The sequence below is a fragment of the Aquarana catesbeiana genome, linkage group LG02 (genome assembly GCF_042186555.1).
Source record: "Aquarana catesbeiana isolate 2022-GZ linkage group LG02, ASM4218655v1, whole genome shotgun sequence".
Lineage (NCBI taxonomy): Eukaryota > Metazoa > Chordata > Amphibia > Anura > Ranidae > Aquarana > Aquarana catesbeiana.
This window is the reverse complement of record NC_133325.1, coordinates 546794237-546819293: the sequence shown is the minus strand read 5'-3', so window position 1 is coordinate 546819293 and position 25057 is coordinate 546794237. Positions and strand designations below refer to the sequence as shown.

The following is a 25057-nucleotide window of genomic DNA, read 5'->3' as shown; positions in this document are numbered from 1 at the left end:
TCTCCTCAAACTCACGTTTCTTCACCACCCAAGAATCTGTACATATCACCCTCACTTCTCCCCTCTCCCTATTACTGCACTCATCACCTCTTTCTAACTCTAAGCCCACTTGCTAACAAACCCCCCAGGATACTGAAGCATTTCCCCCTCATACAAATCATATTCTCATATTACCTCCCTTACTTTTCTGCTTCTAACTGCTGGAGTTATTTCCCCAAACCCTGGGCCTCCCTTATTTAACTGTACCCAACACACCCATCACCATCACCCTACACCCTCTGGCAGTAGTCGCAATCTATGCAATTTAGTATCCATTCTTCTTGCCAACGCCAGCCTCCCTCTCTCCTGCGGCCTCTGGAATGCTCGCTCTGTCTGCAACAAACTCGCCGCTGTTCATGACCTCTTTGTCACTAATTCCTTTAATCTACTTGCTCTCACCAAAACCTGGCTCCACGAATCTGACACCCCTTCACCTGCTTCCCTCTCTCAGGGTGGCCTTCACTAGACTCACTCCGCTAGGCCTAATGGATGCAAGGGAGGTGGAGTGGGATTCCTCCTATCCACCCAATGCACCTTCCAGGTTATTCACTCCCTTTCCCTCTCATCATTTGAAGCTCACTGTATATGTCTATTCTCTCCAACTTCCCTAAGAATTGCTGTGCTCTACCGGCCCCCTGGACCATTATCGACTTTGCTTGATGAGTTTTCTGCCTGGCTACCCTACTTTCTCTCTTCTGAAATTCCCACAATCCTTCTTGGTGATTTCAACATCCCTGCTAATAAAAACACTCCTGCTACTTCTAAAAACAATCCTTTTCCTCTCTCCGACCATCACCTTATTAGTTTCTCTCTCTCCCTGTCTTCCACCACCTTTCCCTCCAATCGCCTAACAATTACCCATAGAAACTTTCGCAACTTCAACTCTTCTCTCCTCTATTCTGCTACTGACCGCCTCTATGACAAAATCTCGCCCCTGTCCTGGCCCAACCAAGCCACTTCCATCTACAATAAATCCCTGTCCTCCACCCTGGACAAGCTCGCTCCCCTCACTACACGCAAAATCAGACCTCGACCCCTACAACCCTGGCAAACAGATGACACTAAAATTCTCAAAAAACGTACTCGTGCTCTTGAGCGTCTGTGGCACAAGACTAAGTCTCTCAAAGACTTCAACCAATACAAATCTGCCCTCCAAAAATACTATTCTTTCCTCCACACTGCCAAGCAGACCTATTTTACAACTCTTATTAACACCTTCTCATCCAGTCCCAGTAAACTTTTCTACACCTTCAACTCTACTTTGTCCTCCACAGCCTCCACCAACTGACTCACTCACTGCCCAGGAGATTGCTAATCACTTCAAAAACAAGATTGATACAATCCGTGATAAAATCTCCACTCTACAGGTATCTCCCCCAGTTAAGACCCCATATCAACAGGTACAATTGACACTCCCCTTATTCAAATCTGCTACTACAGACGAAGTTGCTAAACTCCTTTCTAACGCCCACCTAACCACCTGCCCCCTGGACCCTATTCCCTCTCAAATACTACAGTCTCCCTCTGACTCTATCCCACACTCTCTAACCCACATCTTCAATCTCTCCCTCACCTCTGGCATTTTCCCCAATGCTCTAAAACATGCACTGGTCACCCCCATACTTAAAAAGCCTTCCTTGGACCCTACCAATCTTAACAACCTACGCCCTATCTCCTTGCTCCCCTTTTCCTCTAAACTCCTTGAACGCCTGGTTTACGACCAACTGAGCGACCACCTCATTAAGAATAACCTTCTTGATCCCCTTCAATCTGGATTTCGCCCTCAACACTCCACAGAAACTGCTCTTTTAAAAATCACAAATGACCCACTAACTGCAAAAACCAACGGACACTATTCTGTACTCCTACATCTGGACCTGTCAGCTGCCCGTGACATGGTTGACCACCCCCTCCTCCTCAAAAAACTTTACTCCCTTTGTCTCTGTGACTGTTCTCTTCAGTGGCTCTCATCCTACCCATCCCAATGTACCTTTAGTGTCACTTACAATTCTGCTTCCTCCACTCCTCTTCCCTTCTCCGTCGGGGTCCCCCAAGGTTCTGTTCTTGGACCACTTTTATTTTCAATCTACACCTCTTCCCTGGGTCAGCTGATAGTCTCTCATGGCTTTCAATATAATTTCTACGCTGACGACACACAAATCTATCTCTCCACCCCTCAACTCACTCCATCAGTCTCCTCACGCATCACTAACTTACTAACAGACATATCTGTATGGATGTCACACCACTTCCTAAAACTCAACTTGTCCAAAACCGAGCTTATAATATTTCCTCCCCCACGTGCCTCTTCCCCTTACTTCTCTGTCAAGAGCAACGGCACAACCATCCACACATCCCCACTTGTCAGCGTGCTAGGTGTTATCCTGGACTCTGAACTCTCCTTTTGGCCCCACATCCAATCACTTTCCAAAGCTTGCCGCCTCAACCTCTGCAACATCTCAGACTGTCTCTAAATGTATCCACTTTTAGACGATCCCTGAAAACTTTCCTCTTCAGAGAAGCCTATCCTGCCTCCATCTAACAACTGCACTATTTTCTCCATTAGCTCATCCCCCTCAGCTATTACCCTTTTGTATAACTTGACCCTCCCTCCTAGATTGTAAGCTCTAACGAGCCCTCTGATTCCCCCCCGTATTGAATTGTATTGTAATTGTACTGTCTGCCCTAATGTTGTAAAGTGCTGCGTAAACTGTCGGTGCTATATAAATCCTGTATAATAATAATAGAGTCTGGAGCGCTTATGTTTCCTGGTGTGAATCCAAGGGTTGGCACCCTTGGAGATATTTCATAGGCAGAATTCTTGCCTTTCTGCAATTAGGCATAGAAATGAAATTGGCCTTGAGTACTAGGGCCAAGTCTCAGCCTTATCAATCTTATTTCAAAGACCGCTTTCTACGCATTCTTTAGTCCAGGGTTTTTTGCAAGGGGTGATGCGGATTAATCCGCCAGTTAAATCACCTTTAAGCCATTGGGACTTGAACTTAGTTTTGTCAGTGTTACAAAAACAGCCATTTGAGCCGATACAGCATATTCCCTTAGTCCTTCTGACAAGGAAGCTGGTGTTCTTGGTTGCTATATCCTCAGCAAGGAGTGTTTCGGAATTGGCTGCTCTTTCGTGTAAAGAGCCATATTTGATTATTCATGAGGACAGAGTGGTGTTACGCCCTCGTCCAGAGTTTTCACCAAAAGTGGTTTCAGGTTTTCACCTGAACAAAGATATTGTCCTGCCATCTTTTCTTCCAAAACCATGTTCCAGGGAAGAGAAGTCACTACATTGTCTTGATGTGGTGAGAGCAGTGAAAATCTATTTAAAGACAACTGCTTAGATTCTTAAGACTGATGTCTTATCTATTCTGCCAGAGGGTCCTAAGAAAGGACAGGCAGCGTTGAAATCCACTGTCACTAGTGGATTCGGCAAGTTGTAATTCAAATTTATAATTTAAGGGGTAAGATTCCCCTTTTTCAAGTTAAGGCGCACTCTACCAGTGCGGTTAGTGCTTCTTGAGCAGTGCGTCACCAGGCCTCCATCAGGTCAGATCTGTAAGGCAACTTGGTCTTCAGTGCATACAGTCACAAAATTTTACCAGGTGGATGTAAGGAGTTATGAGGATATCACCTTCGGGCGCAGTGTGCTGCAGGCAACAGTATACCTCAAGTCTGGTGGTACCCTGCGGGTTGTGTCTCCCTCCCCTCAAGTAGTATTGCTATGGGACGTCCCATTAGGTAATAACTTAAGGCTCTGTGTTCTATGATGTACGATAAAGAAAATAGTATTTTTATTATAGCTTACCTGTAAAATCCTTTTCTTGGAGTACATCGTGGGACACAGAGGTCCCACCCCTCTTTTCTGGGATATATATATACATATATTGCTTTGCTACAAAAACTGAGTTATTCCTGGTAGGAAGAGGGGTTATATAGGGAGGCAACTTCCTGTTTAGGGTGTGCCAGTGTCCATCACCTGAAGGTGGCCCAAAACCATTAAGTAATTACTTAAGGCTCTGTGTCCCATGATGTACTCCAAGAAAAGGATTTTACAGGTAAGCTGTAATAAAAATCCTATTATTTCCAGGATAAACAGGTGAAAATAAAGGGAAATAGGACTGATAAAAGACAAACGCAGAAAAAAATTCTCCTGGTCAGCGGTGGCCCATCCATAAGGGGCACAAGGGCGTTGCCCCCTAATCTCTATGCGCCTGGCCCCTAATCTCCATGTAGAGCGCCGAATGCATAGAGTTCTACTGGGTTTTTTTTCTGTGAAGCACGTGATTAGAGCTTCAAAATTGGCTTCAAAAAGGGTGGGCTTGGAGCACAGAGCACCCACTTGTGAAAATAGCAAATCAACATTCGCTATTGTCTTCCTGCTTCTACTCCTGGCCAATCAGGACTGGAAGCAGGTCCCGAGACCAGATTGGCTGGGAGAAGCCGCCCGGGACCTGGATGGGGTAAGTGCGGGGCTGGCAAACAGGGCGGGCTAGCGGGATGGGAGGGCCTTCCCCCCCCAAAAAAATGGAGCCCCAGCCACCACTGCTCCTGGTACAGAGGTTTCACAACACAAAATTAAGCAAATTTATTAAGTTATATGCCAAGAATTGGGAGATTTATTTCGTGAGCAGGAGGTCTTACAAGGGAGTATAAAAGTCTGCCTTGAAGCATTTAGTATGAAATGACTTATAAGGCCATGGTATGCACCTTGTGAAACGTGTCATATTTTAATTGGTTAAGTTATGTTGGACTAGGTAAGGCTTTTGAGCTGTAGGGGTTTGATTTACTAAAGGCAAATAGGCTGTTCATTTTGTAAGGGAAGTTGCACACTGCAAAGGATTTTTCCCCAGAGCTTAGTGAATGTGGTGAAGTTTCACTTTGCAATGCATAACCAATCACGTGCACCAATGGAAGTTAGCAGAGCTTCACCTCATTCACTAAGCTCTAGGGAAATTTGTGTTCATATTGTGAAGTAAATGCTTCAGTCACTTTCCTATGTGCCAACAGATATTCAGTTTAACTGACAGAGCTGTCTCAGTTCACAAATATGTCCTATAGCCATGAATTCCAGGTGGTGGCAGCCTGTGTTTTTAGGTATTTATGCTTTTTCTTCTTCTGTCTTTTTTTTGGCAAGCGTTGCATGCGATGGCAAACATTGTACAAGAGGCAATGTAATCTATCTGAAGAACCAATTTGAGCAAAGGAGTATTTGGTTTGATTGACAAGAACAAATTACTGTTGATATGATGTTTTGACACAAAGTGGTTTGGAGCAGTCCACCGGATGTGTACTTGATCTAGGACACAATGTCTCAGGTACCATTTAGTGAACCCTGCTCCTGAATAATCCCATTGTGAGGATGCTAGCAGTTGCATTTTGCATGATGTTTTTGATTCTTCTTTGCAAAGGGCTCTACAGTGTCTGAGGAAATCTGATGCTAACCAGACCTACAGCATATTCTGCCTTTCCAGAAAACAGGAGGATAATTTCAAAAGGACATGTCAGCTTGTCACCATAGTCTAGTTTGCCCCCCCAGAAGTTCCATCTTTCCCACCTTCTTTGACAAATTCCTTGTCATAGAAAAAAAAAATGAAAATTCAAACACTTTTTGCAGTGTTTTATTAGAACTTGCAACCATTATCAACTGTCTCAAAACAGTGGGCTAAATATCATCTACCAGTGGTAAAATGTGCATTTTTTTCTTTTCTTAGGAGCCTGTAAAGCATTGCACCCACGATCAGCAGATCGTAAATGCAATGCCAGGCTCCTGCAGACTGTAGGTAGAGTTGTCTGCCTGTACCTCCAGTACAAACAGGCAGTTACTGAATTGTAGAAAGATCAATGCATTATGAGAACACTCACCAGCACTCATTGCGAACTACAACCTGTCAGCTGCAATGACTGATGGAAGTTGTAGTTACGGTAATTAATTCACAGAATTCCTGGAATGAATGACATGGCCGTGTGGTGGGGCTGCACTTTATTTGAATTGTGACAGCGGGTGTGGGAAGAAGATCCGCTGCCCGCTGTCACAATGGAGAATCAGGTCTGGGTGGTGGCAGGTGATGTTAGAGTATAAACACAGTTGTAATGTAACATGCTAGTAATGGTGAACCTACCCTTTAAGTGTGAAAGTCATCCTTATCACTAAAATTACAATAAAGGCACCTTTACCCAGCCATAGCCGGATCAAAATTTGGCTGGTTCAGCAGGCTGGTTGTACTGAAGTCGATCTATCAATTAATTTCAGTACAATCAACTTGTCTGGTTGTCTTTGTTCAATCACTGCCTGAGGCTGTAGCCGCCAGCAGTGATCATTGTATTCTGATGGCTAGAATATTTCCTGCTGTCAGAATACTATAGACAGTGTTGATGGGGGAATCAAGCAATTTTCTTTTACTCAAACCCAAGGTTGAATGAAGACAATTGCATAATGTATAGTCTGCCTTAGGCTGTATTCTCACCTGAACAGATCGATTTCCAGGCGTTTTTATTTGAGCATTTTTGTGTGCATGTACAAGCATTTTAAATGTGTATTCAAGTCTAGGCAATTTCCAATTTACTTTGTTCCCCTCCCCAGAGCAGTTTTATCTATTCTTTAATCAATGTGAAAATACTTATGCACTGCTATGTGTAAACAATTAACAAAGTGATAGGTAATAGCTGTTACTAGATAAATAAAACAAAGAACAGCTGTGACCATTAAAAACACTCAAACATAAAGTTAAAAACAGTGCAAATGGTGCACTTATTTTATTCCATATAAAGAACAATATGTGCGAACCCAAGAGGATAAGGTTTAAAAATTATTGTGTAGTTATATACAGCTCAAATATAGGTGTCCAATCAATGAATTGTGCACAAAATGTTGAGGTGAAAAGAATAACAAAAAATAGTAAAAAGGTTATGCACAGAGACAAAGGGCTGGATGATTCTCCTATAAATTATATAAAGATCTTAAACTTTTTGAAAAACAAAAGGGGTCTGTGTCCACCGCCCTCAGGAATTGACCATCAGGTCAAACAGCACATATAAGATGAATGGTAAGGGATCTCTTTCAGCCTCTGGGTCACTTTCTCCCAACAGAATCCCGATCCCAGAGTCCACAAATCGTTCCACTGATCCGTCTGCGTATTGGTGTATGAAATCCTTTAAGCTCCCAAAAGTCGGTTTTACTCAAAGTAAAAGGAAAAATTCATAGTGCAATAATTCTGATAAAAGCCATATTTATTAAGACCAAAGATAATCTGCTCACATGTAAACCAAAAAAACTTGCATAGGGTAAAAGGACAGGATGAATTGCCGCCTCACTGCACTTCTTGGAATTGGAGTCACCGGAGCTGCTGTCACTAGCTGGGTGGAGCCAGTGACTTCAATTCCCGGTGACTCCAATTCTAGGAAGTGTAGTGAGGAGGTGATTCATCCTGTCTTGCTACCCTATGTGAGTTTTTTGGGTTACATGTGAGCAGATTATCTGTAAGAGATCCCTTACCATTCATCTTATGCACGCTGTTTGAACTTATGGTCAATTCCTGAGGAATAAGATCTTTATATGATTTATAGGAGAATCATCCAGCCCTTTGTGGATGGACTCTGTGCATGACCTTTTTACTATTTTTTGTGTTTGTTTTTTGTTATTCTTTTCACCTCAATATTTTGTGCACAATTCATTGATTGAAATGTAAACCAAACGTGTAGCGCTAAAGAAAAGAATAAGGCACCTGCAGACTGGCAAGGTGTAAAGCCAGTGCCCTACATACAGTATGACTAAAACACAGTTGAATATCTCACATTAAAATTATGGATATAAGTGTAATATAGTATAATATAGGAAAGTCCGTGAGTGAGAAACTGAATGGGTCACCGCTTATGAGTGATATATGCACCACCTTCACCGGCGTAAGGCCATAAAGTCTCTGAATAGACGATAAACAGCTGATTTATTACAATTCAGACATGTCCAGGATGAATAATATATGGATGAATCAGCTCCAGAACATCACACCACAGTGTCTTCACACACGTGCAAATCACTCAGATAGTAAGGTTGGAGGCTTACCGGAGGGTTTGAACCCAAAACAGTATATACTGTGAGGGTCAAACCGGCTTGTATTGCTCACTGGCAATGGTGGGAAGACATTAACATCGTGAAGAGATCACAGGGGTTTCATGAAGGTGTATCTTCTCCAAACATAACAAAGGATCTCCCCGTAAATGGCTCATAAAGGATATAAAAAGGGCCACATAGTGTGATACCGTAGAAACAGTAGTTTATTAAAAAAGGAAATACACTTACATGATTTAGATGATAAAAAAGCGCTTGTACATAAAAAAAGGCAGCAGTGGAGTCCTCCCTTTTTTTACGCGTTTTGTCTGAGTAGACTTCGTCTTGGGGTACTCTCCACTGCAGCCTGACTCCATAATATAGGTACTGTAATCGTGTTGAAGTGACTCCAGCCTATTCGATTCAGTAAATTGGCACTTCCGGGTTGCCCAAAATGGCGGACCCGCGTGCGATCCAGGCCTCCCCTCAGTGGGTGTGCTATGCGTTCCACCTCCTGGTATTGAGGCCTAATAATCCCCGTGTGTATAACTTAAAAGTGGTTCCCATTTCCAAGCCATAATAAAGTCTTGTTAATGTGGGTAACCCCTAATATAAGTGGTTCTTAAAGCATACTTCGTTTCCCAATGTGTACAGAGAAATATCACGGCACATCTCGCGACATGACGCTGTACCACCATGACGCGAGAACGGAAGTGCATTCCTGTGAGCATCGGAGTTTGCGTTCCAACCGTGGTTGGCCGGAAACTCTCGATGCACTCAATCCCAGCACACCTCACGGCCGGAAACTCTCGATGCACTCAATCACAGTACATCTCGCGATGTGACGCTGTGACGTCATGACGCGAGAGCGGAAGACCTCGGAATTTGCGTTCCAGCGATGGTTAACCGGAAGTTCTCAGTATAGCCCCAAATAATAAAAGGCCCCAATGCCAAACACCATGCATACCGATTTAAATGTAGTAACTGGAAACATATGTTAAGCCGAGTATCATAAAAATAGTAATACCAACTTAGCACATATATCAACATGGTTAATCGTAAGGAAAGACCTATTGAAATTACGGTTGATTACTCATGGGCCCAGCCTTTCTAGTTATATTAAAATAACACTACATGTAAGGCCGGGGCAACTACTCGATCCAAATGGTTATGAAAATAGATATTCAACCAAAAATGTGTCTACATATGTGTGGGTGTGAGATCTATACAGCCCCTACAGAAGGATGTAAATAGACACCATGTTTATACCTGGCCGTGTATAAAATCAGTAATGGCAAAAAGATGCATGTATATGGAACCCATAAAACCAAATTGGTAAAGGGAATCGAATGAACTGGATTCACATAAATCTACATAATTAGCATCCATAACATCTATAAAAACATTTTATATAAATGCAGTAATAGACAATACATTATAATCCCATACACTATGAACTTCATGATTCATCTAAGAAAGCGTTGACATCTATCTCTACATTAAGCCCTAGAGGGAAAAAGGTCTGTAACTCGTATGCCCAAAACATTTCCAAGCGGGATACTCCCCTTGTTTTCACACCCCCTCTCCAGGGTGGTGTGTATTTGTCAATAATGACAAACTTGGATCCCTCTGGATTACCACCATGGAATTCTTTGTAATGCCTCGGAACCGTATGTTTGGGGTCTCTACTTTTAATTAAGGCGATATGTTCACCCACCCTAATAGAGAATGTCCTGGTGGTACGGCCTATATTTTGTTTCTGGCAGGGGCAAGTGATGAGATACACTACAAATTTCGTACTGCAAGTGCAGAATGGTTTTATAGTGTATCTCCTTCCCGTAGTGGTGGAAGTAAACTCTGTCACCTTGCGTGTTCTAATGGCATTATGTTGACATACTACACATTTCCTGCAAGGAAAAAAGCCCGTCCAGTCGTGAAAGAAGAGGGGGCGAGTGGGAGGATTTATAATGTTAGGGGCTATCCGACCCTTTAATGATGGTGCACCCCTGAAAATAACATTGGCTTCTTCTGGGATAAGTGATCCCAGAACGTTGTCTTGCTTGAGGACACCCCAATGCTTTCTCATAATATTTTTAATTTGTCTGTGTTGTGTTGAATAAGCCGTCAGCATGGCCCACCTAAATTTCCCGTCTGGTTCTTTCATAGGTTTGACTTCCAATAAGGATTTCCTATCTATGTTGATAGTTCTTTGGATTTCTTGATCTAGGCCATCAGTATCATACCCCTTGTCTATGAATCTAGATCTTAAAATCTTGGCCTGTTCTAGAAATGCCTCTATATCCGTGCAGTTGCGTCGGAGTCTCAAAAACTGGCTCCGAGGGACCGCATTAAGCCATGAGACGTGATGGCAACTGTCAACGGGAATAAACCCGTTGCGGTCTGTAGGTTTAAAATATGTGCTGAATCTAAATTGCTTGTTTACTATCTCTATCTGTAAATCCAAAAAATGGATTTTCGTTTCACTGGCTTCATACGACAAAGATATACCTCTATCATTTGCATTCAGATTCACAAAGAACTCCTCGAGTGTCTCCCTGGTCCCATTCCATAGGAGAAGGATGTCGTCTATGTACCTAGTCCACAGAACCAGAGAACTGGTTTCGTGGACATAGACGACATCCTCCTCCCATTTGGCCATAAATAGGTTCGCGAGACTAGGTGCGAATTTCGCCCCCATAGCGACTCCACGTTGTTGGAGATAAAAATTGTGGTTAAACCAAAAATAGTTATGTTTGGCCGTGAACTCTAGTAGTTCCACAAGATAATCACACTGGAAGGAGGCCAGGGAATGTTCCTGGGCCAAAAAATGTTTAACAGCGTCGATGCCCTTATCGTGTGGTATGCACGTATATAATGACGCCACGTCCGCAGTGGCTATGATAAAACCATCTTGTACTGTGACGTTTTCAAGGAGTCTAATGGTAGAACTGGTGTCTTTCAAATATGAGGGAGTTTTCTTCACTAGAGGTTGCAGGAAAAAATCTATATATTTGCCTACTCTGGCTGTAATGGAATTAATACCACTTACAATTGGCCTCAATTGGAGGGAGGACTCCACTGCTGCCTTCTTTTATGTACAAGCGCTTTTTTATCATCTAAATCATGTAAGTGTATTTCCTTTTTTAATAAACTACTGTTTCTACGGTATCACACTATGTGGCCCTTTTTATATACTTTATGAGCCATTTACGGGGAGATCCTTTGTTATGTTTGGAGAAGATACACCTTCATGAAACCCCTGTGATCTCTTCACGATGTTAATGTCTTCCCACCATTGCCAGTGAGCAATACAAGCCGGTTTGACCCTCACAGTATATACTGTTTTGGGTTCAAACCCTCCGGTAAGCCTCCAACCTTACTATCTGAGTGATTTGCACGTGTGTGAAGACACTGTGGTGTGATGTTCTGGAGCTGATTCATCCATATATTATTCATCCTGGACATGTCTGAATTGTAATAAATCAGCTGTTTATCGTCTATTCAGAGACTTTATGGCCTTACGCCGGTGAAGGTGGTGCATATATCACTCATAAGCGGTGACCCATTCAGTTTCTCACTCACGGACTTTCCTATATTATACTATATTACACTTATATCCATAATTTTAATGTGAGATATTCAACTGTGTTTTAGTCATACTGTATGTAGGGCACTGGCTTTACACCTTGCCAGTCTGCAGGTGCCTTATTCTTTTCTTTAGCGCTACACGTTTGGTTTACATTTGGATCTGTTGGGCAATTATTCTTGTGCTGTGTTAGCGGCTTAAATATCTGTGAGTAAGCGCAAATTTGCCATTTGGGTTGTTTTGGTTTTTAAATTCATTGATTGGACACCTATATTTGAGCTGTATATATCTACACAATAATTTTTAAATCTTATCCTCTTGGATTCACACATATTGTTCTTTATATGGAATAGAATAAGCGCACCATTTACACTATCTATTCCTTAATGCCCGCTTGTACAGTTGATTACAAGCATATTCTCATTATCGGACCAGACAAGACTGCTATTTAACTTAAATGTATTGCTCTTTTTGTATGTTTTATTTTTTTAACATTCACTATGGTTACTATCCATACTTGTCTCTGTTTAAATGACGAGTTAAATCTGTGTAATGTGAAAACTGCCAAGAAAGCTTTTGTTAAAGAAAAATGTTTGAAATACACCTGAAAAAAAATGCTCAAAAATGCCTGTATCAAGTGTTTACAGGTGGTTCTATTAAAGTCAATTGAGCCAAAAATGCCTCAAAAGTATCTCATGTATCTCTCTTGGAGCATCAGATGTTGAGCTACAGGTGCCTGAGTGCACTGGATACCATTTAACTACATGGTACGCTTAGGTGTGAATGGGATCTTCAAAATGTTTACTAATGGCAATCTGCAAACAGATACTTATAGATAATTGCACACCTCTTATTCTTTTATAGCTTATTTTTTTCTTTCACCATTCTAGCCATTTTCATTGAAGGCAGATGAAGCAATCTCCTTTTATGTCCTGGAATTTTGGGTCTGCCTCCTAAAACACATGACAGAAACTTCCCAGGATCAATCTGTGAGGCCAGAGTTACATCACCAGTGCCACACTCAACCAGGAAGTGGAAAAACAGTAGGTAAAAGGAAAAAATGTTTAATGGAGCTGTATTCTGCTGTAGGTTTTAGTGAAAGGGGGAAAGGTCCACTGTAAGTGGAGAAAAAAAAGACAAGAAGATAATTATTATTTTGTATACAACAAGGTAGGTCATACTAATAAAACCTGTTTGAGGGAAAAAAAGAAAAATACCTCTGAATGGAGACAGACCATCTTGCCTTCTGCTGTCTTACTTGTTGGTGAGAGAGAGAGAAACAATACAGATAGCTTACATAGATAACAAGGTAACAATTCAACACTCAGGCAGAAGTTACTTTGTTGCATTCAAAAAGTTGTAAACTCTAAATCTGGCTATACATGGATTGAAATTTGTCCGGTTCAACACGATCCATGTATGGGCAGGCTGATTGTACCCAAGTCGATCCATCAATCAACTCAGGTACAACCAGCCTGTTGTATTTTTTATATGTAATTACTGCCAGTGACTATATTTACTAGCAGTAATCATTGTGTTCTTCTGACGAGGAAGGATACCCAGGCCCCTCCTCCAGCAGAACACAATAGCACTGCTGAAGGCATTTCCTCATCAACACTGACTTTGTTGATGGGGGAATCAAGTGATCCATGGTGGAAGGAAAGAAAATCAAATCATCTATGGGTTGCTTTAGGCTAGCCATAGGTGGGTGGTTTTTTTTTTGTTTTTTTTTTATCAGCCAGTGGGCTAATCAAAAAAAAAAAAAAAAAAACAGATTCCTCCATCGATACAATCAAGGTGGATAGAGGAAACCTCCCGGGTTTGTTTTTTTTTATTCTGACAGCGGGGACTCCTTTGCTGTCAGAATACTTTGATTAACATTGCAGCTGATTGGCTGCATGTGCTGAAAACTTTCCATCATCCCCTTCGAGAGAAACCAATTAGATTGACTTCTCTTGAGCGGGTATGGCCATTGATGGATCAAAATGTGGCCGGGTCCCTGCTGAACCAGCTGTTTTTCAATAATCTATGGCCAGCTTAAGGACATTACCTATTAAAGTGTTTTTATGAGGGATTGTAAGAATCGGGCATGCAGTGCTTCTAACTCAAGATTATTTGTTATGAGGTGCAGTACAGGTTTGAAAACATTGGGACCACTGGATTACATTCTTATCAATGTGTTGCTGGGTACTGAAGTAGGTAGACTGATATTATATGCATGTAACATCATCCGAGGAGTCAGGAAAAATACCAGAACATCTGAAGGTAGTGTGTAATGACTTTGTATCATAGTAGCTTTGGGCAAGGTCATAGGGAGAGTATATGCTAAATCTAACCCTGTTAGCTCTCATTAGATGATACTTAGAGATTTAAAGGAATGCTTTCTCCTGTCACATTGGGAACTACAGTATATGTTCATTATGTATATTCACTAAACTATTATAAAGCAAATTGCTGTGATAATATAATGGCTGTGACATGGCAGCAGGGTGCACAGATCTTCCAACAATGTCAGTCATAGTTTGCAAACCAAGCGAAATTGCTATAGATGAGGAAGAGCTGAACACATCAGACGCTCGTGCTCTGAAATAATACACAAAGATATTGTAAAATCGTAACACAAACAAATATTTCTAAGTTTAAAGCAGTAGCTCTATCTTTTGTTAGGGTAGGTAATCAAAAACAGTAGGATGACCAAATAGCCTGTGAAAGAAGCTTCAGGCTGTCGGGGATGGGGGCAGTTAAAAAGCACCTCAATGATATGAACTGTTTTTGCCTTAGTGTCGGGTCACATCATGACAGAAGGGCATGTGCCCTTTCAGTGTACAGTCTATTTGGTGGTTTGTGGTGGATGGTTTGAATTGTTAGCCAATAAGAATTTACCATACAGCACAGAAAATTTAATAACAGAGATATGCTAATGGCCTGTCCCAGCAAAAGAAGCCTGCGGACCATGAACACAGTTGAAATACCTTTTAAGCCAATCTTCCTTGAATTCTTTAAAATGGGGAACATGTTGTGGCACAGACTATGTAAGGAGTTGAAAGGTAATTATGTAAAAAAAAAATTTTTAAAGGTCCTGGAATAATCATTTTTATTGCAGCATTTGTCTGGACTGTGGAGATTATCCATCGCTCGCTGTCCCTGTGACCGCTTGTTGTTCGGGCTTGTAGTGAGAGAACTCTAACAAAGAGAACAATAAAAAGCCTGAGAAAGGTTCCACCACTTTCCCAATATACTAAAACTAGCATGTTTTAGTAGTTTGGGTGCACATTTGAGGGGTTTCACATTACTTTTTTTTTCTTCCTAAGAGTGAGAGGAAATATTCCCACTGGGGACATACACAGTAATTTAAAAAATAACACAGCCTATTTGCTTTTAGTAAATCAACCCCTTGAAGTTCAGCAATCATTCTAAAAGCCCAAGATCTTAGAGTTGGAGTGTAACTCAGGCACTGCAAGAATAATATATTGCTCAACTGTAGTTTTTTTATTAAATGGCAGTAAAGTAAGGCAACTTTAAAGCTGAATTCCAGGAATTTAGCCACCTGAAAAAGTGAAGGCATACTATGAGTTGGGTCCAAGTAGGTGCATTACATCTCCTGAACTTATCTCTCTTATTTATATCTGACAGGTTTGTGGCTCTGCCAGAGCATACATTGTCATTCGGGCTGTGAAAGAGGAGATAGAGAGGCACACAGAGCAGCTTTGTCTGCTCTCCTCTTTGCTGCCCATTTAGAGAAGCCTTTGTAATTTGTGAATGAGTTCACATAATACAAAGGCTTCTGTGATAAGGCAGAGGGAGGGAATGGGTGGGCATAGCAGTTGCACCGATTCTAATGTTGAAGATGCTTAGACCTGAAGAATCAGAGTCGGGCTCCCAGAAAAGCAGTGATAGCCATCTTCAGCACAATAAAACTGTCAGATGTAAATAATAGATATAAGCAGGAGATGTCATGCACTTCCTTGAAACTGAACTCATAGTGTACCTTCACTTTTTACCAAGGAGTTGAATTCCTGGAGTTCAGTTTTAAGGTAAAGTACCTTTACTTTTGGACGAGTGTGCATTGGTGACTGCAACTCTAGTTAAAGGATAAGTCCACCCTAACACTAAAATCTCTACATCTAGACATCCACACTCTTTCACTAACCTATCTAACCCTGTAAAGAAGAAATCAGTAAACATACTTTTTTTGAAGCAGATCTGACCCAATCCCATGCTGAGCTGTCATCTGCGGCTTTGCTGTGTAGATGGGTGCAGAGGACACAGCCGACAACAGGAGCCCCATAGTATGTCTATGGGTGACGTCACCTCCCATTCGTTTCACAGCCGTTGTTGACTGTGTCCTCTGCAGAGCTTTCAACGCTGCAGACCAGACCGGATCGGCTTCAAAAAAGGTATGTATGTATGTATTTATTGTGGCACCCCACCAGCGGAAGGACGCAGGGTTCTTAACCAGGCAGGTTGAGGAGCTCCAGCAAATTTGCTTATTTGGGAGGAAACTGGCTTTTCAGTTTCCTCATTGTTTAGGAAAATCCGTTTTGGGATCTGGAGCCCGGGGATTTTGTAGCGATCCAGGTGGGATGAAATCCCCAGTCCTGGGTCCTGATTTTGAGACTCACCAGCACACTGACTGGTCAGGTGTGTGCTGGACTATTTGTAGACACCTGACCATGGTCCTGGCCTCCACCCTCCCGAGGAGTCCAGGCAAGCAAGAAGTGTGCATGTCTGCACAGTTCCGTCTGTCAGAGCAGACGGAGGGTCCAAGCCAGTGGGCTGGAACAGCAAGGAAGCTGGAAAAGAGTGCTGATGTACAGGGTTTGTACAGGAACTCTGTTTTAGAGCCAAGATGGCTGAAGCAAAAGCCTGAGCATCGGTGTTGCTCGAGAGCCAGTTTGGTATTTTTCATTTATTACTACTGTGAAGTTGAAACCCCTGCGTGGGAACCCTGGATGGACATTTTCTTTCTTTAATAAAAGTGGGCCTACAAGCCCTTAAACGGCATATCTGGTGTGGACTACACTCACTGGTAGGCTCTACACTGAGCTAAACAACCCTCAATGTTACAAGTGGTGCTCGGATGCGGGCATAACTGAATATCCTTGCATATACCAGTGAGCTATTGCCAGAAACTGCCGTACTCTGCAGCAGGTGGTGTACCTGGAAGGGAGAGGCCCCTTAAATAGACAGTGCTCCTGTTGCTCTATGTAGTGGAGTGACTGCGAATATGGAGAGTCCACCAGTGTTTGAATCGGCGTGGACTGGTGTAAGCGGCACTTGGCAGTGCTGAACCAAGCTACAGAGGAAAGCAAGCCAACCCTCAGTGCAAGGTGAGAACACCTGGATGTCCATAACTGGAAGAGGGGTGTTGTTGCCCCTGGCAACGCTACTGCAGTTAAAACAGTAGCTATTGTGAAAGATGTGAATGTGTCACAGCATGAGACAGGATGCAGCAGAGAGAAGCCCATGCTATATGCAAGGAGAGAGGCTGACCAAAGGTTGAGACCCAGAGTGGTTGCCCATAGCAACACAGAAGATGCCAGTCGAGCTGTCTGTGTACCATGGGGTATGTCTAACAAGGATCGTGGCAAGTGGCTTCAGGAGGAGCAGATACATCATGTTGGAAAGAGCCAGCAAAGTTCTGCTGGGAGAGTACGGTCTTCCATGGCGAAAAGAGTGGAAGTTGTGCCTGAAAGAAGGAGCTGCAGTGGAGATTTGACTAAGCGTCCCAACAAGGAGGCCTGTGCGTTCCAGCCAGTTGGGAATTACCAGGAGAGAAGCGCCCTGGAAAAAGTCGTCCAGTACCATGCCTGGAATGTGGCCAGCTGGGGCATGGCATGTTTTCTTGCCATAGGTTATGGAATATGGCTGGAGACAATATTGCTGAGCAAAGGTTTTCATCTGCAGGCCCAAAATCCTGTGCAAATATGTTTGCAGTCACCCCTGGCAACAAGAAGGAATTTCCTGTTGTGTCAGCAGGGGGTGCTAAATAAGGATGAGCTCAGGCGTGTTCTCACAGCCCACGTGCAGAGCCCGCCAGGAAGTCGGCACTATGCTGCACTAATCACAGGCAGTGAAACATTGTCCTGATGCGCGGCTGCAGAGATTGGGAAATGTCTCACCGCCTGTGATTAGCGCAGTGCAGTGCCGACTTCCTGGCGGGCTCTGCATGTGGGCTATGCGAACACGCCAGAGCTCATCCTTAGTGCTAAACAGTGGGAGATACCTGCTGTAGTTTCATCCCGTGGCCACCAGGGGGAGTTGGCCAGTAAAAGTGCAGCAGAGGACTGGTTCGTGAGACGCCGTACTCAAATGAAGATAGTGACCCCTACTACTGCGGTGGGCAAGACTGTCTTTAATGGAATGATGACTGGAAATGCTGTGTTTATGTGGAAAAGGACTGGTTATGAGACTGTCCATGATGTGAAAGTGACCCCAGTTAGTGGGGCCACTGAATGTGTTCTTGAGGGTGACTTTTCCCTGTGCAGTACCCTGTACGGTGGGGAGGCAGGAGTTAAAGTCAAACCTGCACCTGGGTGTGCTTCTCAAGAGGGGAATAGTGATGTGTCTAATGTCTGCCAATCTCAAGTTGGCAGTGGGCTAGGACAGCCTGCAAGAGCTAAAAATGCTGTTAATGTTAATAAAAAGTTTTCTGATGGGAAAACCCCAGGTTCTTGCAAAGCAAAAGTTGTTGTTAAAGATGGGCTGTTGCCCATAGCAACTGGTGGCAAGACAGCACAGTTGTCCCTAGACATCTCCAGGGAACTTTATGTATTGGAGCTGGAGGTTGCCCTGAACAACTGTGATGTCACACTGGTGGGGCAGAGTGGGACTGCAGCTTATAATGGTAATATCTTAGTGCAAGCTGCTAATACTAAAAATGTGCAGGTGATTAGTGGGTTAATGCAACCAGTAGAAAATGTAAAGGTCTGTGAAGTTTATGAAGCGCCATCCGAGCAAGGTGGTAAATATGGTGTATTACAACCTACTGTGTTAAAACAGGTATTACCACAATCTGACATGATTTACAATGACTGGTGTAATGTGTCTGCAACTAAGCCCGTCTGTTCTTATGTGTCTCCTTGGGCAGATGGATCGGTGCTGAGGAGTACCGCTGAAGGGAGCGCACATACAATCGATTGGAATAGTTGGGGTAAAAATCGAATCTCCCTGATAGATAAGGCTTTTATGCACAAAAATAAGGTGAACACTGTTTCTGCTGTGCCAGCAGGAGGGACTGCAGAACAGCTTGTACCTGAAGGCGCGGTAGCTGCTGCAGAGGTTAACCCTCGTGAGAAAGATGGACCAAATGAGGGCGAGTACACAGCAGAAACTTTGTCCGTGATCCACAAAAGTGATGTTGGCATGGAGTGTCCAAGCGATGTTGTCGCTGGTAATGATCTGGAGCAGTTCATTGATGCTGAGCCTCAGAAGTTGGGTATGAGTTCAGCACCTGGCAGCACTCTGGTAGAGCACCAGGCTGTGGTTACCTCCAGCTGGGAGGATGTTCGTTTAAAAGTTCTCAATTCTCAGCGAATGAGTCTGTCTGCATTCCCAGTGTAATAACAGTCCCCAAGAAAGACTTAGGTCTGGAGTCAAGGGCCTGGTTTATAACAGAAGTATTAAAGGAGATACTTAAACTTTGGGATGTACAGCCAATTTATACTGGGGTGTCTTCACCGCAGTCAGATGGTCTGGTACTGTGGAGTACCACTAGGTGGAGCACTGAATGGGAGGCTGTACAAAACAAAAAGAGAACAAGACAGAAATGGTTTGTCACTGAATTTATTACTCTTGTTAAAAGTTGCCTCTGGGTATGCTGCTGGGTTATTTCCTGAAAAAATGGTACATGGGAGATGCTTTGGAGAAACTAAAAATGTCTGAGGTTTCACCTCCTAACAGCCAGATGGGAAGCATTTCTGCTGCTATGGTCCAGGGTGGTGCTGGTCAGTTGTCAGTGAAGGGCACGTATACTGCACCAGTGGACAAACCACGTGAGATGGAAGGGCCAAGCATGGACCAGAAAACAGCAGAGATCCTGACCTGTGCTCAAACAGAGGTGGTTAAAGACACTGGGGTCACCAGTCCAGTAATAGGTTTAGGTGACAAACCTGATAAAGTCTGTGAGACAGAGAAATGGGTAAAAAGTGCAGTAAGATTTGTAAGTGGATCAGACGAGAGCTTGCCTGTTCTGGTTTTGGATAGAAATAAAGGTGGTAGTAAAGGTCAGGTGGTAGGACAGCTGCCTGCTGAGTGGGTGACACCAGGGGAGGTGGCATCTTGTGAGGTTCTCGTGGGTGATTGCCACCCTCCGGTGTGTGTGCCCTCTGCAGGTACTGCCTTAACAAATGCTGAGAGAGGTGTTGGGAAACCTGGGAACCTAAAGTGTGGAGGTAGAAGGGTTGATCGAAAGGCCAGGTGGACCCCGTTAAAATTTCAGGAGGGAAAGGGCTTTTGGAAGTAGACCCAGAAAAAAGGTTGGGAAGGACTCATTAGAGCCTGTAGCAGACTGACAGTGATGCTTAGAGGGAGACACCAAAGGAGGCATTGGGTAGAGTTCCCCTTTAGAAAAAAAAGTATGGTCAGACAGGATTGGACTCTTGTAGATGGTAGCTGGCACAGAGATGCCAAAAGAAACTTGTGTGTTCCGCCCTCTGGGTTGAAACGGGGGGGGGGGGGAGAGATATGTGGTAGTGTGGTACCCCACCAGTGGAAGGACATGGGGTTCACAACCAGGCAGGTCTAGGAGCTTCAGCGAATTTGCTTATTTGGGAGGAAACTGGCTTTTCAGTTTCCTCATTGTTCAGGAAAATCCGTTTTGGGATCCGGAGCCCGGGGATTTTGTAGCGATCCGGGTGGGATGAAATCCCCAGTCCTGGGTCCTGATTTTGAGACTCACCAGCACACTGACTGGTCAGGTGTGTACTGGACTATTTGTAGACACCTGACCATGGTTCTGGGCTCCACCCTCCCGAGGAGTCCAGGTGAGCAAGGGAGAAGTGTGCATGTCTGCACAGTTCCGTCTGTCAGAGCAGACAGAGGGTCCAAGCCGGTGGGCTGGAACAGCAAGGAAGCTGGAAAAGAGTGCTGATGTACAGGGTTTGTACAGGAACTCTGTTATAGAGTCAAGAGGGCTGAAGCTAAACAACCCCCAATGTTACAGTATGTATGTATTTGTTCTTTATAGAACTAGATAGATTAGGCTTATATCGTGGATGTCTGAAGATGTAGCAATTTTAGTGTTAGGGAGGACTTATCCTTTAACTGAAAATGACACTGCAAGTTCTGGCAGCTGTCACTTTTCAAGAAAAAAATATATTTTGCTGTTTTTCAAAGAGCAGGGGAATAGCAAGAACCTAAACTTCAATCTCCAACAGGAGGTAATCTGAAGTTACCTACAGAGTTAAAGCGGAGTTCTGCCCCCCCATCCCCCACCCCCACGCTCATACTGTAGCTGCTGACTTTTAATAATAGGACCCTTACCTGTCCTGGAATCCAGCGATGTGGCACCCCAGCCGATGTTTCTATCAGCTCTCGAGTGCTGCCACCACCATAGCCCATAAGGGAAACCGGCAGTGAGGCTCGCTTCCCTACTGCACATGCGTGAAGTGCGCTGTGCTCTCTAACTGGCCCGGGAAAAGGAGCAGGGAGGAGAAGGGGGGCCGAACTTCTGATGTACCTCTCTGCGGTGAGGTCCAACGGAAGTGGGGACGGGTACCTGTCAAAAACAGGTACCCACTCCCCCAGAAAGGTGCCAAATGTGGCACCGGAGGGGGGGAAGAGACAGATAAGGGGAGCTTCCACTTTAGGGTTGAACTCCGCTTTAAAGATCTAGCTACTGGATCATGAAAGATTTTACTACCAAATAATCTTTCTATGGAAATATCATGGTAAAACCATGCATATTAGCCCTGAGAGAATTTACATGCTTATGCCTATATAGAAGGAAGAAGTACACCAGCACCTCTTAAAAAAAAAATTCAACCCAGCCAGTTTAATTATTTCCCAAGAAGCCATGGCCAGAGGGATGTCTGTCATGGTTGAGTAGGGGCTACAGAAAAACTGATGTTATGGCTAGATTAAGGAAGCCCCCCTTGGTGTCTGAAGGCATTTAACATCAGTCTTGTTATTTCAAAGATTGCTACCTATTCAGACTTTTAAAACTGACCGTGTTTTACACCTTCTGCCTGTGTGTTGGCTAATGTGTCTTGCAGCCAGTCTGATAGTGGAGTCAAATGGATGTTTGTTTTTGACTGCGGTGAAGTGAAAATTTGCAGTAGCAGAATGGCCGTTTTTTTCTTGAAAGAATTAAATTGTAACTGTGAATGTGGTTTTCATTCATTAAAATTGTAAGGATGTCTAGGATTCCTTTCAAATAGTCGTGTATGGCCAATAGAGGGGAAGTGATAAAAATTTGTGACAGCTAGTACCTTCTGAAAGCAGCTATATGGCAAGTGACCAAAGTGACAAAAATAGTGACAGCTGATGTAATATGGCAAATAAGTGAAGTGACAAAAATAAAGACCTTTGCTTGGTAAAATGATGCAGTTCACGAGTTCATGGACTGGATGATGATGTTGGAATATGCATAAGGAAAAATGTCCTAAGTATGCAAAATAGTTGAAATTAAATCTTTGAGTTGGCCAACATTATCCCAAAAGTACAATTATCACAAAGCACTGTGAGAAATAGTGAAGGCTCTCGGCATTGCAGCACTGCAAAACGTTCAGCTATTCTTGCACCCTGAATCTGGTAACATGTCCCTTCAATGTTTATTTAATGGATGACAAGGTTCCCAAGTAAAAGTCAAAACAATGTAAAAATGCTGATAAGTCGTTTTCTTGAAAACCATTTGACATTTACAACTATCTGTCTAAAGCAAACTCGCCTGATAAAGGATACATTTCCAACCAGGCAAATCAATTTTCTCTAAGTTAAGGGTATTCTTTAGGGCCGAAGAAGTTGTGCTCAGTCTAGTTTCCACGTTTGTTTTGTATACAGATGGAGCTAGAAACATGGCACTGTGGATATTCTTGCTTTAATATACCTTTTTCTTTGCAGCTCACATTTTCTGTAGCCAGAAGCTTTGTAGTGGTCCTGAGAAATGGATATAAACTAAGCTCTCAGACCTTAGCCTTTCACCCCGAAGACCACAACCCATAACATAAGGTTTCTAGTAAGATACTAAGCTATATGAAACAAAAATGCTATCTCCAACATTTATTATAATACATGTTGGGAAATGTGGTCTGTTTTTGCTCTAGTCTTGTTTACCCTCTTATAACCATTTTGTCTGAAAAAAGAAGGAAACCAAGGAAATGTCTCTATGTATTGTACCGTTCCTGCATCACTAATTGTTCTAATTGTGAGCCTGAGATTATGTCACTAAATGCTTACTGAATCCTGCTGTATCGGTATCCACGATAATTTTTAATTAAATAAAATACTAACTAAATCAGATTAAATTACATTAGTGTACTGCTTTTGTGCATATGCGTGATAAACTAATATATATATATACAGTTAATACAGCTATTCACATGACTGCTCCAATAATGTTTACATACAATTAGCTATCTGGCTCACAGGCCCGCCATCTAAGCTTTAAATATGTCATGCTTTGTGTTGTTTTATATGCATGTCATATAAAATTCTCTTTCATTTAGAAGCAAAGATGAGACAGCAGAAACGATATATATTGTACATATATGTATATAGTGTATATGCATCATAAAGTATGTTAATTTAGCAGGGCAGAAAAAAAAGGATGTATATTTCAGTAACACCAGTACAAATTAGTATCAATAAAGAAAAATAGTCACACTTTCGAGTCTAATTCATTCCCATTCCATTTTAATCATTTAAGCATATTTGCAAATCCAAGGTTTCGGTACTGTTTTAATATAGGTTTAGGTTCTTTGAACATTTACCTTTGCAATGCAGAGCTATACCTTGAAATGAATATGCCTGTGCAGTGTCTATGTGCAGAGCAATTGGTGAGTGAGTGCTGTGGATGGGAGGGGGTTGGATGTTTACAAGGATGATGCAGATAAACTGCAGGTCCCACATGATGGATGTCATTGTGCTGCTAATTTTTGTGTGTGTGTGCATGGTGTCTTTGTGTATGTCCCAAAACAGAACAAATGATATATATGTGATCCCTTAAACTAATTTTTTTCTGAATGTTGATACTCCTTCTCTGCATCAATACACGTATATAAACTTAACTGTTACTACAAAAAAAAATTGAACAAACGTGTATTTGTTTTTGCGTCCTTTCTATTTTGATCTCTACCTGCATTTGTTCATGAGTTACATGTTTTTTTGTATCACATGCATAACCCTGCATAGATATCTCTGTGTACAACTACTGTGTCATTGATCTACCCCATATGCAGTACCCATGGTATATCCCCCAGGTTATCCGCACCTATCTCCGCATATGTATTTGGAATTTACTTTACCTGTCTTGTGTTTCCCTTTGTTCCCTCGGTGCTGCTTTTGTAGCATATCCCTGGGTTACTGTTGAAGGCTAGGTATAGATGTGGTTTGTCTTCTGCATGCAGAAAGCTTCGTCCACTGCAGCCACTGCTGATCTCTTTCACATTATTTCTTCCAATGAGATGGAGGGAGGAGAGAGAGCAGGAGGGAGAGTGAAAAGGGACGAAAAAGAGAGAGGGAAGAGGGTGGAGAAAGGGGGAGGAAGAGAAAAAAAACAAAAGGAGGAGGGAGAAAATGAGAGATTAGATGATATGGGAGGGAGAAAGAAAGGGACAAAAGAAAAGCGTCAGTGAAGGAGGGAGGTTGTGTTTGGAAGTCATCCTTCCTGATGTTCACTGACTCCTTGTCCTTGTGTTAGTCTTGATTTGTTTTGCTGCTTTCTGACTGATCCTTGCTGCAAACCTGCAGTAATTGCAGATTTTCTGCATTCTGCTGCTATCCCTTTCACTTATTTTATCTTCATCCCTGCAAAGAAAATTGCTTTTCATTTCTCATCAAAATAACCTTCAAATGGCTTTAATTACTAGGTCAGCAGTATTTCACAACCATATTCCCTATCCATAAATCTTGTGTCTTTTTCCTTGTTTTGCCTGCTTCGGATCTGCTGCATGTTTGTTGACATTGACTGGCACCATTCCCAGTATTTATAACCAAGTAACTGTTAATCAATATAAAGCCATGGGTCATTGACAAATGTGCAGCAAATCCCCTAATCTAGATGAATCCTGATTATTTCCACTGGACAGATATTTACTGGAAATACAGAGATTTGTGGAGGTGAGAGTGGAAAATGCAGATCCCATTGGATGTGATTGGCAGCAGATCTTTATAAATCAAGCAGTTGGCAACTGGTGAATAAGCCAGAGACGAGCAGTTATAAA

General features: G+C 42.8%; 1 protein-coding gene across 1 annotated transcript in view; it reads right to left on the bottom strand.

Moving 5' to 3' along the window:
- AMIGO1 (adhesion molecule with Ig like domain 1) overlaps positions 1-24457 on the bottom strand; it is a 69336-nt gene extending 44879 nt beyond the window's left edge. Inside the window, exon 1 of the mRNA XM_073615900.1 lies at positions 24140-24457. The gene's annotated coding sequence lies outside the window, so the exon portion shown is untranslated. The remainder of the gene's footprint in view (positions 1-24139) is intronic.
- Between the last annotated feature and the right edge of the window lie 600 nt (positions 24458-25057).